This window comes from Nanorana parkeri, unplaced genomic scaffold, assembly GCF_000935625.1.
Source record: "Nanorana parkeri isolate BGI_ZX_2015 unplaced genomic scaffold, ASM93562v1 scaffold1907, whole genome shotgun sequence".
NCBI classification, from domain to species: domain Eukaryota; kingdom Metazoa; phylum Chordata; class Amphibia; order Anura; family Dicroglossidae; genus Nanorana; species Nanorana parkeri.
This window is the reverse complement of record NW_017308175.1, coordinates 114,516-123,684: the sequence shown is the minus strand read 5'-3', so window position 1 is coordinate 123,684 and position 9,169 is coordinate 114,516.

Genomic DNA, 9,169 nt, shown 5'->3' with positions numbered 1-9,169 from the left:
AAGGAGCGTTATGGGCAGTGTGTCCTGCATGTCGCAGACTGTCTACAGATATGTCCCCCTGGATTCGGTGTCCGCACTCTGTTATTCAAAGCTAGTGCAGGTCGGTGGGATCCGCAAGAATTCACATTGGAACGCCAGGACTGGCGTAATAATCTCACAAGAGGAGATGAGAAAGCGGTCGTACCCTGCCCTCCAGTACCGAAGTATGGAGGGTCGTGGGAGGTCTCCCCTAAGCCAAACCGGGTAGAGTTGCCCCACAGGGTCCCGCCAGCACGACTGGGATATTCTGTGAGTCGTTTATCTACGGGGTCCACCCCACACAGTTCTTCTGCAGCATCCAGCGGTAATCCATGGCCACCGGAACTGCGAGTGGGCCGAGCTGGGGAGCTGTCATCAAGTTTTCAGTTGTTGGCGTTGTTGCCTGATCCACCCCGAGAGGAGCGGTGGATGTTCGAGGCTGGCTCGGAGCCAAACCTGCCCGGGGTCCCGTCGGAAGGGTCTACCGGAGGAATCCCGAGCGCCAAAGAGGCTCTGCCAGCCGGGATGAGCTTCGCCAAATCGGGAGGAGAGGTCGAGCAGCCGAGTGAGCCGGGCGTGCCTGGGGCACCACCCGACAGGTTAGTGGCCCATGAATGGGGTCTAGCCCGGGCAAAGAGGTCCTTGAATGCTTATTTGCCCCGAGGAAAGGTTGGAGAAAGAACTTCCTCGTTTGTCCCGCTTACAGCGGTACTTCAACAAGTTTGTGGCCCTAGAATATGGGTGGGACTTTCCTTACGTTACGGAGGAACGTAAGGAACTACAAGCTGATCCCAGTATGAACTGGAATCAGCTGCCACTCAGAACTTCTGATGGCTATGGCTGGTTTCTCAGCTATCAGAAACCATGGGCAGCTAGTTAGACTTGTTACTAAATGCCTGTAAGCAGAGGCATTTAGTAACTGCTCTGTACATGCTGGGATGTCCCTGATCCTAACTTGTACAGACTGCATGACAGTTATAGAATTGTGACTGCTATTAGAAATGCTATCATGCCAAGACAGCCAGGACATACTGGAATTTAAGTGACTCCAGCATGTACAGGCTGCCTTGGCATGATACTTTCTAGAGCTGGGCAGCATTTATGGAGCACCTCACCAGTCTTGTTACATCCCTGACTAGACCCCTCAGAGTCCTGGTGAGACCCCACAGAGCCCTGGTTAAACCAGGGGTCTCCATGGGGCTCTCACCAGCTCTCCACAGGGCTCTCCACCAGGGGCGGATCCAGAGTCTATTCTTGGGAGGGGCACTGCCAGAAAATAAAGTTTTGCTTACAGAACGGTCAAAATGTTGAATTCAGGTACAGGCCAGACGCACGTCCAGACAAAGGTAAGCAGACTTGGACTACAAATATATATATATATATATACCATCCGTTATCTTGGACTAAAAAACCCAGAAATACATTAGACAGCAATGCAGAATACCACCAACTATAGTGGATTACAAATGCTCTATACAGCATTGCACAGTAACACCAACTATAGAGGACTACAAGTCTCTGCAATACATTATACAGCAATGTAAAATACCACCAGCTATACAGGACTACAAATCCCAGCAATACCCTCCACAGAAATGCAGAATGGTAACGGATATAGAGAACTACAACTCCCAGCAATACTCTCAAAATGAAATGCAGAATAGTAATGGCCTATAGAGGACTATAACTCCCAGCAATACTCTCGACAGAAATGCAGAATAGTAACGGCTATAGGGGACTACAACTTCCAGCAATACTCTCAAACTTGCGGCCAGACGGATGGTCGGCAGCTGCCCCCCCATCTCTTGTCCTACCTTGCCTGGGTCTGCTGAGCCCCCCCCAGGCTCAGGCCCCGCTGCACCGGCTGCACCAGCGGTAGTTCCACACCTGCCACCAGCTATACAGGACTACAAATTCTAGCAATACTTTATACAACAATGCAGAATGCCACCAGTTTGTATAATGTTTCTGGGACTCAGGATAATCATTATACAGCAATGCTGAATACCACCAGCCCAGCTACAGTCCCCCAATCCCCCTTTTCCCCCAAGCCAGCTATCACCCATACACTCCCCAACCTCACCTAACACCTGGCCAGTGGAGGGGAGGGGTCACAGGAGAGGTTCCTCACAATGACTCACATAGCAGGATGTGGCTGCCGGCGATGGTACGTACAGCTGTCCTTCAGTGTCACCGACTTTACTGCAGTTCATTGTACAAAGTTTTTTTACAATGAACCGCAGTAAAACCTGCGACACTGAGGGACAGCTGTATGTAGTTGTGTCGCACTGTCACTACACTGCGGTGGCAGAGGCAAGGAGCGGGACTCGTGAGTGGGACTGTGGGACTCTGGAGGCGGGACTTAGACCCTAAGACCCTCCCCGCTCTCCACAAGGCAGCCACTCACCAGTAATATATACCAGTGATATATTCTCACTGATGCATCAGTACTACTCTGCAATTCCAAACAGTCTCTTGCAGAAGTCATGAAGCACCTATCACAGAATATAGGGTCAGATTTTGTGCAGCCATGACTTTTCCCAGCACAGAGGTGTGGAAAGCACTTTAAAACCCCCTTCGCTACTTCTTTAAAAATCCTTTCCATAATACAGGAATAGTAACACCACAATCGTAATAATGCTATCGAACTCTATGAGTTGTCAAACAGTTCTGCAATTCAGTATACTCACCCGATATCCAGCACAAGAATTTCCAAAACAAAATCAAGCTGTACATAGAAAAGTTACAAAAAGACAAAATAATTATCCTGCACAAAAACAGACATTTGATGCAAAAACAAACACATAGCTTTCAATAGGCACCAAAACTCAGTTAAAAGTGAACCAGCTCCACCTAAAACTGAATTCTTTGTTAAAACCTGCAGCACCAAACTAATACAACAAAAACGAATTTTAGTTAAAACTGCAACAATAGCACTAAAACTGCCTTCTAATACTAAAACCGGATTATACTCAAAGTATAGAAATCACACAAAAAAAAAACAAAATGGTCACACAGCCATGTGCACCTTAATGCAAAAACAAAATGGTGGCTCAAGCCGCATGGCTTCACACACAAAGGGAAACAAAATGGTGTCTCCAAAATCCAACAATAGAAAAACCAATTAAACAAAAGTTTCTCTATTCCCTGTGCCCCACCCCCAAAACCGGAGCAACCTCCACTCTAGTATAATTTACAGGCTAACAGTATAAAAAGTCCTCTCAATGTGGTTTCTCCTGTATAAACGCTAACAAAACCAAAATTCCGCTTCTACAACCCAAAATCACCATACCCTGTAATGGTCACCACACACGTCACAACCTGACCATACAATCCAGGGGCTGACTGGCAACTTTTAGCCCAGGGGGCAAGTACAACCCAGAGGCCCATGGTGCAGCAACTTGGCCCCCCTCCCGCTTTGCCTCTGTTGAGGCCGGCGGTGTAATGTAGAGGTCAGAATGTGTGCAGGGGCCGGCAGAGTAATGTAGAGGTCAGCATGTACGCAGTGCAGAGGTCACGCAGAAAGAACAGGTACTTACAGTGACACATTTCCTTCCTTCTTCAGGTGCTGTGTCCTCTTCTCTTCCTCTCCTGGTGGTGGGGGGGAGGGGGGGCTGTGAAGTTGCCTGCATCTTCTGAGGCAATGTCTTCAGTCGCCTCATGCTGTCTCCTGGCTTTAGGTCCCGCTCAGCATATCCTGCCAGCCAATCGGGTGCAGCCTCCCTCCCAGCCTATAGCAGCTGAAAGGGGGTGGAGCTTCCATCCGAGGCTGCCGAGGAGCCCGATCGCTGCACAGGCATCAAATGATTATTTTTCTCCTTTAAAAATGGCCCGCGCCGGCACCGCTGCAGCGGGAAACACTTCTTTTATTTCTCCCTTCTCAGCCGCGGCCCGAAAGGGGAGAGGTAAAAACGAGTGATTACCGCTGCGGTGGCCGTTTTTACAGTCATCAGACAGGCCCGGGGGGCAATTGCCACCCTGCCCCCCGGCCCAGTCCGCCCCTGATACAATCTCAGTACAATCAACTTCAGATCCACCAAAACTACACACCACAAAGCACTTACCTAGTCCTTGCACACTGTCACGTACCTTAGGGGAGTCTGAGATGTCGAGGGCGGCCTCTCTCACTTCTCTGGTCCTGGGGCACCTGAATGGGTACAGGAGCACCGGGGTACAGAGGGGCAGGAGTGCCAGTAGTAGCTGAATCCGATGAGCAGGAGCAGCAGACAAGGATAGCAGGGTAGTCAGGACAGGCCAAGGTCATCAACGTGCAGGCAACGTGGTACAGGGGATGAGGCAGGAGGATGGTCTGGAGAAGCAGAAAGGTCAAAGCCAAGCCGGGTCAAGATAACAGGAACACTTCAGGAGCAGGATACAGTAACACAGGGAAGCTGACAGCAAAGGAGGTTTGTTAGTCACAGCCTTATATATACATATATATAAATAGCCCAGAGGGCGCCAAAAACTCAAACAACACGTCGGCGCGCGCAAGCTTACGCAGAGACGCTGCACCTGATACAACTCTATTAGCTGCACCATGCGCAAACGGCGGTAAAAGAATCCTGGCTCCGACACACACAGAGCGAAAAAGTTATTTTACCGAGCAGAAACCTTCCTGGCACAGTGGACAGAAAAACACATTCTACATTCTCTCCCCTTGTCCGCTGAGCAGAAAAAAAAATCTGTCGGTTCCTTGTCATACTTGGCCCGCCATTTTGTTGTGGAAATTAATATACGCTGCCTGCGCATATTAATCCGCTGGGCTTAAAAGGACAGTTGTATTAAGCTGTTTCGTGCAACAACTGGAGGTACTTCTATAGAGTCATGTAGTCAAGACAAGACAAGGTGATGCTTTCATGCTGGAGTTTCTGTTTCAAGTTTCTCATTCACCGAAGCTCCATTTATTTATATATCAATAAAAGGATCACAAACAGGAAGTCATGGCCCAATCAGCCAATCGCTTCCTCCATACATTAACATAACAGAGTCAGCCAATCAGCATCAAAATGATACCAGGAAAGGGCGGAGCCAACAGCCTACCATTTCCTCCATGCACAATGACATCACAGGAAGTGACAACAGATGAGCAGGGCATGACTCATCCTTGCCACATGTATGTATATCTGCCATCTTGGCCAGCATGGACCCCATTCAATACTGCTCAGAGTGACCAGTATCTGGTAAGATCATTCTACTTGTTCTTATAGGTTTGAGACTATCTGCAGAGACATTGCTAATGCGGTTATCTATATACGGTACGAGTATATCGACAAGGCAGATATCAATGTCTTCTTATAAAAGCAGATATGTATTCAAAAGGGATAGCGCAGCCGCAACAGAAATATAATATGCATCTCGTTATGCGGGCTGTGCTTCACTAAGGTGTATAGACGTTTGAAGGCAAGAAGCCCAGTGCATTACACTTAATGCTCACAAACCGGCAAACGCCCCCACACACTGCGAAAATGTCTCTAAGCCCATGAGGTTGAATACTGACGGTTTTACCGCTGGTCCCGATTAACCCAAGTACGCTCTGCTAGAGCGTCCCTCGGTTGAATCCGACACAGGGAGACAGGGAGCAAAAATGCACCTTGCCTGTGTAGGAAAGAATCCTAGCACCGGCCCTGATGGGAGGCAGTGTTTTTCCGCCCTGCCCCACTGGCGCCCTCAAGCGGCCGCTTGTTATGCCTGTATGGTAGCGTCGGCTCTGGCGGCAGTATGCTCTTTCTAGAACAGACTCGGAGAAGAAGTCTCACCCAGTCTGCTGCATCAGCACCTTTCAGACGTCGTTCCGGCCTGATGCAGTGTGCAGGGATATCGCGGTCTGGATGAGTAGCTGCATCCTGTCATTGAGGGACCCGCTGTGGCCTAGGAATCCTGACTGGTCAGAGGGGAACCTACAGAGCGACCTTTGGCATCTTCCTGTATCCACCAGGGCCCGTTTACAGAGTGACCTTCAGCATTTCCCTGTAACCAGAGTTTGTCCACAGAGTGCAACTGCTGTTTCCAGGATCAAAGGAGGTTGGTTTGAGGGTAAGGGAATGCCTGACTCTCGCTGACGAATACTGCAACTGTTAGACTGACCCAGGAGTTGGCCTTTTGACCATTTGTGTTTGTTTCTACAATTCACTTTGGCAACACAGCATGGGCCCCAACGATGGCTAGCCTAGACTATTACTACTGGCCAGTAGTAAAGAAGATTGGGAAATCTTTGGACTGAGGCATTGGCATTTGGGTCTTTAAAGTCAGAGATAACCATTTAGACAGCTCAGTACTGAATATTTCAGTAATAGAAAGCTGCGGCTACAGGGTGTCTGTCTGAATACCAATCTATGCTATTTAATGCTGTTTCTCCTTGCTACTGTGTTTTATTTATTTGTTAACCAATTTTAGGAGGTTACCTGTCTAGTAAAATTCTTATAAAACTTCACAAGGTGAGTTGGAGTGCTGTGGATCCTATCTGGGCGGTGAACACTAGCTTGAGGACAGAAGTACCTGGGTTATTCTGGCAGCTCCTTCAGGGGTGAGCGCTACAGAGTGTATGGAGAGTCTCTCCAGAGCTGTCAGGGCCACAAGGTGATAAAAATTCATTAATTCATACTATCAGCAAGTGCGTGCAATTTCTGTGTAATCCTTATAAGTGAGCAACTTTGCAGGGAATCTCGACATGGAGCTGAATCAAGCCTCCAAAGATGTACACCATACCCGCCCAACTGTCCCTCATTTGGAACCAAATTCCTCTGCCCCTCTTTCCTCCTCAGTTGTCCCTCTTTTTGGTCTGATGTACAGATATCTATGAAAAGTTTCTATTCAACTACCAAAAGTGTTACTCTGCACCACCAGGGCAGCCATCAGGTGGGTATGGCCGATACTCATGTAAGGGGCCCGGGCAGCCTTACATGACTATCGGCCGACGGTGAAGGGCCAGGAGGCCTGGCCCTAGCAGCGCAGGGCCCCAGCATTGCCGCTCCAGCGACTTCGAGACAAGCTGGGGCCCCATCAGCGACACTGCTCGTCTGATGTCGGACTGACCGGAAGTGACATCACGTTAGTGACGTCACTTCTGGCCGGTCCGGCGGCAGACGAGGCTACGTGTGCAGGTAAGAGGAGCTAGGAAGTAAGGAAAAGGAGGGGGAAAATTAGAGCGCAAATCCTGGGAATGTGAGGGGTGTAGGGACAACCAGTGTCTGTATATGGCGGGTGGAAAAACAAAAATTGATAAAATCACAAAAGGTGAAGGACTTACTTGTGAAGCCGAGGTCCTGTCATGGAGGGCCCTTTTGGAGTGTGGGCAGTGCGAGATGTACTCGGTGTCTCCCAGCAAGTGGAGGGATGGATGAAGGAGGAATCAATGTGGACTGAATGCTGTATGTGCCCGGGAACTGGTGAAGAAGCTGCCTATGGTCTTGATGGCAGTGTTCTTAGGACTTGACGGAGTGAAAGGGACCGAGGGCTGGGAGAGGACGTGCATGGAACAGTGGTAGAGGAGCGACGCGTTTCGAGGTGATCCTCTTTTTCAAGCTCGAGTGAAAGGGTGAGTAACATTGGCGGGAGATTCGCCGGGTTTAAAAGACCGGTGGGCGGAGTAACGGGAAAGGAATCCGCTGTGCTGAGCGGCTGTGTCACGGTGTCCTGAAAACTTGGGCGGACATCTATAAACATGTGTGTATATGTACATGAATATTCTAGGTGTGTGGATTATGGAAGGCTTTCTTGTGTGGCTAAGGAACTCGATGTGCGAAGGGTAACGGGAATTCTTTTAGCGGAGGACCGCCGGGTTTAGAGAACTGACAGGTGGGCGGAGTCACATGGACGGACTCTCCTGCAGACGGCCACTGTGTCAGTTGGTACTGATTGCTCTGACAGGGAATATTTGTTGTGGGAGTGTAAATAGTGAGATAAATGTTAGTGTGTGGTGGGGGGTAAGTTTATGTGTGACCATGAACAATGATGTGTGAGGGATGGCTAAAATTCATTTGGCGGTGATCCGCTGGGTTTAAAAAGTGACAAGTGAAAAAGGTTGACGGGACGGACGGTGTATCCCCGGGGCATGGAGCCGTGAATAAGTGTTTGCATTGTATAGCTGACAGAGAGAAAGGGAGCTGCCTACGTTTATTCTATGTGGGTTATTCTCAATGGATTCGTCAATGCAGATCGGGGGGTTCTTATAACATGGCATAATATAAGAGAACCAGGGGAATTCGGTTCTGCGGGTTGGTTGTTTTGTATTGTGTTGTGTTTTGTTAAAAGGATTTAAAAAGGATGAATTAAAATCGGTGTACCAATCATAAATAGTTTAGAATGAATAAAAAGATTTGAATGAATAAAAAGAATAATTCATGAATGATTAGTGAATAAATAATGAATAAATTAATAAATTAAATGGATCGATCAGTCAATTGCTTGATTGAATTGATTAAAAACGAGTCTGACTTTAATGGCTGTATGTTTTCTAATTGGACATTTTGGTTTGTCTGTGTTAGTGGGGGCTGCGGTGTGGACACTGTAATATTTGGTCTGATTCAATCATGGTCAGAGGGTGAGGATCTCTAATTCCTCGTTTAATCCAATGGGGACTAGGGTGTTAAGTTGATAAATCCAGTATGTCTCTCTCCTACATAACCGCTGGAAACGCTCGGGTGCCGAGAAATGCTCAGGGATGTATTCAATGGCAAAAACCCAAATCCACATTCTATCCTCACAATTCAAAGGGTTCATTTATAAACACCTTTTATCATGCCACATACTCAGATCTCTTACAGATGTGCCACAAGGCCCAACCTCGATATAACCTAAGTAGCGCTGAAACTTCTGCCCTAAAAGAACTCACTACTAACCACGACATAGTCATTAAACAAGCAGACAAAGGTGGTGGCATTGTAATTCAGGACCGTCCTGATTACATAAACGAAGCCCGTAGGCTCTTGGATGACGAGTCCACCTACATTTCTTTACCTTCCGATCCCCTCACCACCTACCAAACAGAACTACTCCACCTCCTTGAAACAGCCACAGAGGACAACATCCTCACCAAAAAAGAGAGAGCCTTCCTATACCCCCAACACCCCCAAACTCCTTACTTCTACCACCTGCCCAAGATCCACAAAGATGCCAATGCACCCCCTGGCCGTCCAATAATAGCCAGTACCAA